This window comes from Halyomorpha halys, unplaced genomic scaffold (genome assembly GCF_000696795.3).
Source record: "Halyomorpha halys isolate HHAL.00 unplaced genomic scaffold, Hhal_1.1 Scaffold886.1, whole genome shotgun sequence".
Lineage (NCBI taxonomy): Eukaryota > Metazoa > Arthropoda > Insecta > Hemiptera > Pentatomidae > Halyomorpha > Halyomorpha halys.
In genome coordinates this window covers 206,510-216,347 of record NW_027109805.1, presented here as the reverse complement: position 1 = coordinate 216,347, position 9,838 = coordinate 206,510, and the positions used below count along the sequence as shown (strand labels likewise).

General features: G+C 30.8%; 1 protein-coding gene and 2 long non-coding RNA genes across 5 annotated transcripts in view; 1 reads left to right on the top strand and 2 right to left on the bottom strand.

Moving 5' to 3' along the window:
* Positions 1-1,896, bottom strand: part of LOC106686835 (putative fatty acyl-CoA reductase CG5065) — a 29,647-nt gene extending 27,751 nt beyond the window's left edge. Inside the window, exon 1 of one of the 2 annotated variants that reach the window (XM_014430393.2) lies at positions 1,879-1,896. The gene's annotated coding sequence lies outside the window, so the exon portion shown is untranslated. Of the gene's footprint in view, positions 1-165; positions 236-1,878 lie in introns of those variants that run through there. The other variant, XM_014430392.2, reaches the window with a different exon arrangement.
* Positions 1-9,838, top strand: part of LOC136795894 (uncharacterized) — a 355,650-nt gene that overhangs the window by 266,515 nt on the left and 79,297 nt on the right. The window lies entirely within an intron of this gene.
* The window catches only part of LOC106686844 (uncharacterized), a 6,403-nt gene continuing 4,565 nt past the window's right edge, over positions 8,001-9,838 (bottom strand). For both annotated transcript variants that reach the window (XR_001344073.2, XR_001344072.2), the window contains exon 3: positions 8,001-8,289. This is a non-coding gene — a long non-coding RNA (uncharacterized lncRNA). The remainder of the gene's footprint in view (positions 8,290-9,838) is intronic.

The window sequence follows — 9,838 nt, the reverse complement described above, 5'->3', positions numbered from 1 at the left end:
ATAAATTAATGTATCTTCAAACCACGACTAATAAAATTCCATTATATCAGATGCTAAGAAGGATAAAAAATGACTGACTTTATATTCCTTTTATACTTACCTCCCTATCTTTACATATTATCATTTATGATTTTCCAAATATTTACACCCATTCTAACTACTTACTATTGTTTCCTGTGAGGTGTGGACAGCCCACTTCGTTGATTGGTAACTGAGGTATGCCTGCCGATGAGTTCGTGTTTATAAACGTTAAATCGAAATTTATAAAAGTCATTCCATTGACTCCGTGTAAATTTAAATTTCTATTATTTATGAAAATCATTCATGGCTTCCTGCATTAAATCAGATCTAACATGAATTGCAAGTCAATTAAAATAGTGTCTTACCTATGATTTCTTTGTGCGTAATCTACAACGAATAGGGTTATTGACTGATTCGGCCATTTTTCAAAATTTTTATTTTAATTGATTAGAATTCAAAAATAAAATTTGTAACATTACTTTTTTATATTAAGAAATTGTATTTTAGTTTCCAAATATTGATTTCTTTATTTAAATAATATCTTTGTAAAAAGTAATTAAAGCATTTGCTTTTATAATTCTACAAATAGGGCTCAAATTGTAGCAAAGTTATATACTTTAAAATAGGTTTCACTAAATCAATATGTACAGTTAATCATGTATTTTGTTAAACAATCTTTTTTTTTTTTCTCGGCGTTTTTAAAGAAACCTTTTTATATACATTAAAGCAAGATGCTCCAGCAAGCATAGTGTTCAGCAGGATATGGCAGTAATTTTTTACTTTTACGATTTTCAAATAGTACAGAGTAAAATGAAGTGTAATTAAGTATGCATTAAAATGTTATGATTACTTTTGTAAAAGATGAAATCATACTTTAAAATTATTGATAACTTCGGTAACTATTTAAATTAGACATCTTACGGGCTGTACTGACAGGTTAAATAATTATCTGTTGCTAGATTCTGACTAGAATCGTTGGAATTAGTAGCACAGAACCTTACTACTGAGTTATACAGCTCCAACATTTTATATATGTATATAATATTAATGATTAATGGTTTTAATCAATATTTTCATTAATGATTTTCCAAATATTACATTATATTGATTGTATTTTGGGTCATTCATTTTTATTCATTTATTTTCCTTTTTATGGTCGTATCTCATCGAAAGATAAAAATATTTCTTTTAAATCAATTAACTACATTTGGACAAACGATTAACCTGAAATCCTCACACCAGACTGAAAAGACAGGAAACTGCACGTCGATTTCGACTATTACACAGCACTTACTAGACAAACGGTCTAAACTTCCAACACATTACAAAAGACTGATCTACATGACTGTAATAAGGCCAATCTGGACATATGGAGTTGAGCTTTGGGGTTCCACTAAACCTTCGAATTCCTCTCGTATTCAATCCTTACAATCCAATATCCTTCGTAAAATCCTCAATGCTCCTTACTTTGTCACAAATAAAATCATACATAAAGACCTTAATGTTCCCTATGTAACCGATCACTCCTTCCATTATAAACTCTCTAACCACTCAAACCCCCTAGTTTCTAATCTTGCATCCTCTTCCATTCCTGACAATCCTCCGAGGTGCCTGAAAAGAAGATGGCCACGAGACCAGCTAATGTAAAATGTTATTAGAGTGCTACCAATGTGTAGTTTCTCTACACGCCTGTAACACTCCAATTTAACTTAGATCAGTTTTACTAAATGTATTATAATGTACAGTTGTAAATAGCAATAAATAAATATTAAAAAAAAAATCAATTAATGTATCTTTAAACCACGACTAATAAAATTCCATTATAACAGAAGGTAAGAAGGATAAAAAAACACTGACCTGAGGTCGACTAACTTCATATAAATTCGTCAATTGGTAACTGAGGTATGCCTGCCGATGTGTTTCTGTTTATAAACGTTAAATTCCATTGGCTCCTTGTAAATTTAAATTTCTATTATTTATGATAATCATTCATGGATTTCTCCATTAAATCAGATCTAACATGAATTGCAAGTCAATTAAAATAGTGTCTTACCTATGATTTCTTTGTGCAAAATCTACAACGAATAGTTGTAGAATTATTGACTGCTTCGGCCATTTTTAAAATTTTTGATTGTAATTGATTAGCATTCAAAAATAAAATTTGTAACATTACTTTTTTATATTAAGAAATTGTATTTGAGTTTCCAAATATTGATTTCTTTATTCAAATATTCTATTTAAATAATATCTTAGTAAAAAGTAATCAAGTAGTAAATAGTAATTTTGAAAAGGTACAAAGTAAAATCAATTGAATGCACGTATTCAAAAATTATGATTATTTCTGTAACCGATGAAACCATAATTTAGATTCTACTTTTCCCTTTTATACACATATATATAGACGATCTGATAAGACAGTAACTATGGCAACGTATTTGATAACTTACTTTACAGTACAGCATTAGTAGTGGTCCGATTTCGATGATTTTTTTCTTATTATTTAAATAAATATTATTATCTAAGGCATTTTCATGTATATGGTACCTAAAATATAAATAGTTTTTAAATAAAACTCCTCCCTGTGCTTCAAAAGTTTTAAAATATTGAAAAAATTGAGACCGACTGACCTGCGAAAGTGTGGTAAAAGATTTTTTAACAGTGAAATAAAGTTGATATTAGTTTTTATCACCCAAGAAACTCTTAAATACGAAATCTCGTAAAGATCGAAAATCATATAGCATGAAACGTATGATTTATTTTTCCCATTTGAAACCCATATTTCGTGCTTTTAAGGGCATTAAGGTTTTCAACGGTTCTATCCGAGTAGGAATCAGATAAAATGCAGAGGAGTTATGAATGATTATATGAACAATAACAACTAGGAGAAAAAAAATCCTTCGAATAAATCAAGGTGAAACATTTCTAATTTTTAATTTCTTTAAAAAAAATTATTTGGCAGTTTAAGACGACATTAAAAAGGAATATGAAATGCTCTTTTCTAAAATAAAATTTGCTGACCTAATTTACCATGAGGCACATTATGTTTTTATAATTTTTCGTAATTATAATATTAATTAATAGAATCAGTCTAGTAATGCGTTTTTCTCATTCCTCGGCAAGAGGTGAATCGATTGGTGTACAATAACAGTGAAACAATTTATGCATTCAGAGCTACAAACCAAACACGCTCAATTTTGTTCATACATTTTTTCTACTCGAGAGTTCGGGGATTTCATCATCTTTAAACCTCCCTATGGCAAAAGGGGATATTTTGAAACAAACTTCACGTAAATAGGTCCACTAATTCAAAAGTTTACTGTGTTCAAAGATTCGAACATTCCTTTTTATAAATATAGATTTTACTAGATCATGTTAACAAATATGTTGTTCGACAGATTTGGGCTGTAATTGGTTACTTTGCCAATTTCTAGAAAAAAAGAACTTGAGTACTGCACACAAAATGAAATGGCATGTTTACACAATTGTGAATATTTTTCTAATTGATTAAATTATTTATAATTTCGGTAATTAATTACATTAAACTCTAAAACTGTGAGTAAATTCGTATTATATAACTTCTGGAACTTGAATTTTGTGGAATTTCTTAACAAATATGATGAATTTTGTAATCGGTTCGATTCTCTTCTTTTTCACTCTTGTTTCTCTGTAATCTAATATGGACTTTGGCCTCCCGAAGAACTCGCTCTCATTCCTTTTTTTCCAAATCATTTCTTCTCCAGTCAGTCACACCAGGTTTCCTGAGGTACTCCTGTAGGTACTTTTGCTAGTTTTTTGTATGAAGTTCTCTCTCCCTCTTTCCTAAAAAGGATTTTGTCGTAAATTCTTGGTCATTTGTTTGTTAGTCATCCTTTGGAAATTTTCTGTTCTTCTATACTTTATGAATTTCACTATATCTTCATGTTATTAAGCTCATCTAATTTTTACATATAATTTATTCACCAAATTGCCTGTTTTGCAGATAGACAAAAAGTGTCTTCCGCTCCAAGACTCTAAAAGTCTGTTGATCCGTTCTTATTGTAGTCTATGTTTCAGTGTCATACTACCTAGTGGTCTAATATGTGTTATACATTTTCAATTTTGTGCGTATAGATATCAGGGTCAATTCCATTATAATCACAAGGACATACTACGCTTTACTACCATATATTATTCTCTTCTTCATCTCGTCAGGGACGTATTTTCTGAGTTAATTTCATTACTGTTATATATAATATAATTAAGAGCTTCAAATGGAGTTGTATTCAGATCGCACAGCCATTTTCTAGATTCAGAAGTTGAAATTGAAAATTGTGCATAATATCGTCGTCAATTCTTCAATTATTAACAAAAAAAAATTAACTTAAAATCTTTGAGTAAAATTTTGCCTATCATTGCAATGTGGTGTCATTCGATTGAATATTGAAATGGGAATATTTTTTTTAGATAATACCAGACAACTGCAGACTCCAGCTGTATGTTCTAATTGTAAAAATAACTTAATAGAAATAAAAGATTTCGAAATTCAATTACTTTAACATGTCAAAAGACGACATGGTTTTCAAAAATTAGAGAAATTTAAAGAATATTTAATATTAAAACGTGAACAAAGGTGCATCGTTACAAAAAAAAAAAAAAAAAAGGGAATTCAAAAGAATAAATTACTGCGAAAATTTTGTAGTAAAATAACGCTAGATATTGCTTAATACATTCCATGATTCCTCTGAAATTATGAATTATTTTTCAAAAAGATATTTCTGTATTGATAAGTATAAAGGATTTAAGTCTATATTCTTGATTTTTCAGGAGACGAAAAATTATGTCTTAATAATTCTGTATAAATAATTATCTGTTGGATAAAGTTATTACCTCTCATAATATACAACTTAAATCCTTTATACCAATTAATATACTATATATCTATACATTTTATTACCTTTTGGGCTCTCATATTTTTATATTTCACACTTTTTGTGTGTTTTACTACCTGTATGAAGTATGGCTTCAACCGCATTGTAAGACACACTTCACTTTTGGTTGGCTGGTTGGGTTTGAGTGGACTGTATAACTGAAAAATGAAACATGATTAAATGTAATAAAATTCTATTGTTTTATGTTACAAGAGGTGTAGGGGTGACCAAAAGAAAACATTATGATTAGATTGTTAGTAGAATTTTGTATGACTGGGCTATTGAAATTGTAGATCTAACAGTCAGGTGGTTGATGATGATGTGGTTGTTAACTATTGCTAGATGGACTTACTCCAAGGTTCTTTCTTCCCTCCACATTCTTAGGCCTCTCTCCCCTCTGCAGTCGGGAACCACTCAAGTAATTCTACTCACTCATGTAGATATTAATGACGAGTTAACAAAAGAAAAGGACGGACGCTTCTCTGGCTGAAACAAGATGGCTATCTCACCCTTATCTGGCTTGCTTCTCTTGCCACCAAAAGCGCTGGAGGAGGCAAGCTTTCGATGCTGGCCACATGGGCGCTACTAATCCTATACATAGCAGCCTTTCTGATTCAACCTTTCCGTTGCCGTAGGTTACCGGAACACTACCATTACTGTATTTTTATTTTTATTCCATTTCTTATTAACTATTTTATCTCAACGATCTTTTTTGACCGTTAGATTTTCTGTTTTGACGTCTTTTGTCGACCTGCACTTAAGCGAGCGACATTTCGTGCAATTTTTAACAGTTTAGCCAAAATATATTCCTAAAAGTGTAAGTTCATTCTTTCTTATCTGATATTTCTTACTTTCTTCATTTCCTATTCTCCATATTTCTTCTGTTCTTTTTTTTTTTTTTTTAAATATTGTTTTTACATAAGCTCTATTCTTAATTTAACTAATTTTTTGTACTCATCTATATAACTGAAAGGTTTTTAATTTTACTCATCAATATGGCTTTCTTACCTATTGTATCATTTATTTATTATTGATACACTTTATTTTTCAGTTTTTTTGACACTACTCTCATATCTTCTTAACTATATAATATTATCAATATACTACTATCTAATTCCATGGTTTTTAATCAATTTGTTTATATTTTTAATTCATTTTTCCAAATTTGTTATTCTATTATTTATTTTATTTTTATGTTTCTCTGAATAATGGTTGTTATCTCTTTTTGTTCTCATAGCCCTGATAAAGATCTGAAAATCTGGTCGAAACGTTCGTACAAATAAATAATCTTGTGTATTTGTGTTTTTCTGCTGACCGTACACCCCGACCATCTTCTCTTATTTTTCTACGGTCAACTGTCTTCATCTCAAAATACCTTTTATCTTCGAATTGGAAGTATAAACTGATATAAAATCTAAAATGGTTTTAGATATTTTTAATATTTTCAGAATAGATCGATTTTTAATTTATTAGATCCATTCTGTATATATATTATTGATTACTAGTTATTTTTTATTTAAAAATAGATGTTGTCATTAGATGGTGTTTTCCTGGAGCTTATCAAATATGGAGGCAATGGAATAATTAACGTTCTACAGGGTCTATTTCAGAAAATATATGACGAGAAAAGCATCCCCAAATACTGACATATGACAAATACAATGTCATTATCCCAATACATAAGAAAGGACGTCAAAGCGATTGTAACGACTATAGAACAATATCCTTGTCCCAAGTGGCCCATAAGTTATATACATCAGTCCTGGAGAAAAGACTCAGAGACGTAGTAGAAAAGGACCAAGCCTTGAAGAAGAGCAAGTCGTATTCAGGCCTTTTAGACAGATCCAGGACCAAATATTTTTATTGAGGACCATCATAGAAAAGGCTTGAAATAGAGATAAAAATGTAAATTTATCTTTTTTTTAGATCTGCAAGCGGCTTTTGATTCAGTTTCAAGAGTCTAAATATGGAATGTATTGAAGACAAAAAACGTCCCTTTAGAACTTATAGAAGCCATAAAATCTTCATATGAGGGCTTAAAGGGTAAAGTCAGGATAAATGTAAAGGAGTCTGGGAGCTGTGATATGAAGAGAGGTGTCAAACAGGGAGGTAGTCCAAGGCCTCTTCTCTTTATTGTTCTATGTACAAGATATACAAAATATGTAAAAGAAGAACGACATGAAAAGTAGTAGGGAAATGGAACTTGAGAACAGTACTTGCTCAGACACTTCTCTTCAGCAAGCTATAGTGTAATGGGAAGCAGAGCTGGAGAGAAAAGGCATGATGATAAATACAAGTAAAAGCAAAGTCATCCAAATTGGATAAGAACCAGGAGCTGTGGAGATTACTTGCAGAGGACAAATCATAGAGACAGCAGAAGATTACGCGTACCTAGGTGCAGTTATTAGCAAAGATAGTAAAAGTTGACAAGAAATATAATAGGATTGAAAAAGCAAATGGCATTCATAACCACATCTGCAAAACAGTTCTGGGAATCTTGAAGTTGAGAGAAAAGTAAAACTTCACATTTAAAATGCAATTTATCTTCCCACCCTACTACACAACTTTACAATAATATATTTATTCAGGAATCATTACAATTATTTTTAATAAAAAACTAGTTCTGAGTAAATAAATAAAAATTATTTGCTCTTGAAGTTATATAGAAGAAATAGTATACAAAAATTAAATTGCGGCATGAACTGTTGCAGGTTTTTATTATTTATTTTATTTTTATATCAGATCGGCCTGGTGGGCCTGGTGGGCCTTACTTGATATAACTTATATTATTTATATTTTTTAACAGTTGATTATACAGTTGCAGGTTTCAAGTTTTCTCTTTATTAATTTTAATAAGGTCATTATTTTGCAAATTACAAATATAAGAATAGTAAAGGATAGGAGGGATGGTACTAGAAACATGGGATGGGAATGCTCTTTAAGCTCCTGTTTCTTAACTCAACATTTTTTACACTTTAACCGCTTCCAAATATAAAAAGCAAAAAGAATGTTTCATCGAAATTGACATATTTTAAATGTCTTATGTTTTATTAATTATTTTTTAAACCTAAAAGTATAAATTTTTACATTTTATCCAGCTTTTTTTTAATAGTTTTAATAAAAATCACTTATTACTAATTTAAATTGTAACTGGAATAAAATAATATTCTTAGTTAGAGATGAAAAAAACTTGCTGTTTGTACTTCTTCCACGCAGCCACTATCATTGCACTTAATGCTGTGTCTGCTGGAATATAGTCTTGAAAGCTAAGGCAAATCGTAATATCCCGTAGGCTGTAGCAAGTAATGCACCTACTGTGTCGTTCCATGCTGGAAATGGGTCTCTTACGGTTGGGTACATTCTTAAAAAAAAAAAAACAATAATCCTTTATTTTAGAAATTAAAAAAAGAAAAAATGCTATTTAATTAATCGTTTTTTATAAAGTATTTTATTATTCTCCAAAAGTCCAGATTTATTCAGTTATAAACTACATTTTTTTCAGTAGATTTACTGTATTAGAAATCTAGCAATTTTTATATTTTATTTTATGTTTTAGACTGGAAAAATCTAGGTGGTAAAATCCTTTATATATATGTTTAGTTAACCATTGTGTTATAGTAATTTAGTTTTATTTAGGTTATATCATTTTAATTTAATAAATTAGACATTTATATTATATTTAAAAAAACAAAAAAAATTTCAGTTTTAGTTTAACATTTTTATTATTATAATGCCTATTATTATTATTTTCTGTTTTTTTTCTTGCAATCGCAGATTAAAAACTGGGATGAGGGACATGGTCCAATCATCAGGAGATTTTATTTAAATTTAAACATACATTTTAGAACTACCATACAATTCTCGTTGTATCTAAGAGAACTGCTTGTGGAGCCTCTTTCAGCGCAGTAAGTGGTAAATCTAATCCATCTGTTCCCGGCTGTTGACTTTAGGATTAGCCGATTTATTGATATTATGATCCTCCTGGCTTTACCACTTCACATTCGAAATGGTACAGCTCCTTTAGTTTGGCCGCCATTCCCTGATATTAAGCTTCTCATCGACAGCTCAGCTTATGCTCGTTTGGAATCACAATATTCCAATACAGTACATCCTCTTGTGATATAGTGTATTGATTCCATTTGCTCTGAGCATAATCGACATTGGCCTCATATCGTATTGTCCTTTAGAACATGCCTGCTGTATGATCTAGTAGTAATTAGTCTTGAATGGCAACTACAAACCCCTCTGTCTCGGTGAATAGGCTTTCAGATTTTAACCATTCAACTGATATTTTTTTATCTGTAGGCTTCGTTCAGTTGGCTATGCAGCGTCTCTCCCATACAGGGAATTGTTTTTCCATTCTATCAGTCCTTATTTTTCTGATACAATATTGAATTCATCCACTTTGCTCAGGCTCAGTGTGGTTAGACCAGTTACGACTGCCAGATAAACACCAGTGGTTTTAGAATGGAAGTATTGACATAGGGTTGACTCCTGCTTGCAACACGCTTCTGCGATATTTATGAGTCTTCGTCCTCCTTCTTTCCTGGTTAAATAAATCCTGGAGTAGGAGAATACTGGATAGTGAGCCTGCTCTTGCGTGAGTGTCATTTTCACAAGACAATCTAGCTTAGTGCTGCTATGACCCGTGTATTGATGGCCTTGATTTTCTGTTTTCCCGATAGTCGAGTCTTCAATACTTTTTGCAGCCTCATTCTCAGCAGTTATTAACTTTTGTTTTATATCAATTCGAGCTATTCTACGGTGCTGCTGTATACCTAAGTATTTATATAGTTCACTGGCTTCTAGTTCCCTGATGCACTCACGTCCATTTATAAGCAGGTCTTGGGCATTGATCACCTTTCTCTTTACTTTCTTTCTTGTTAACGTGAAGCATCACGCTATATATA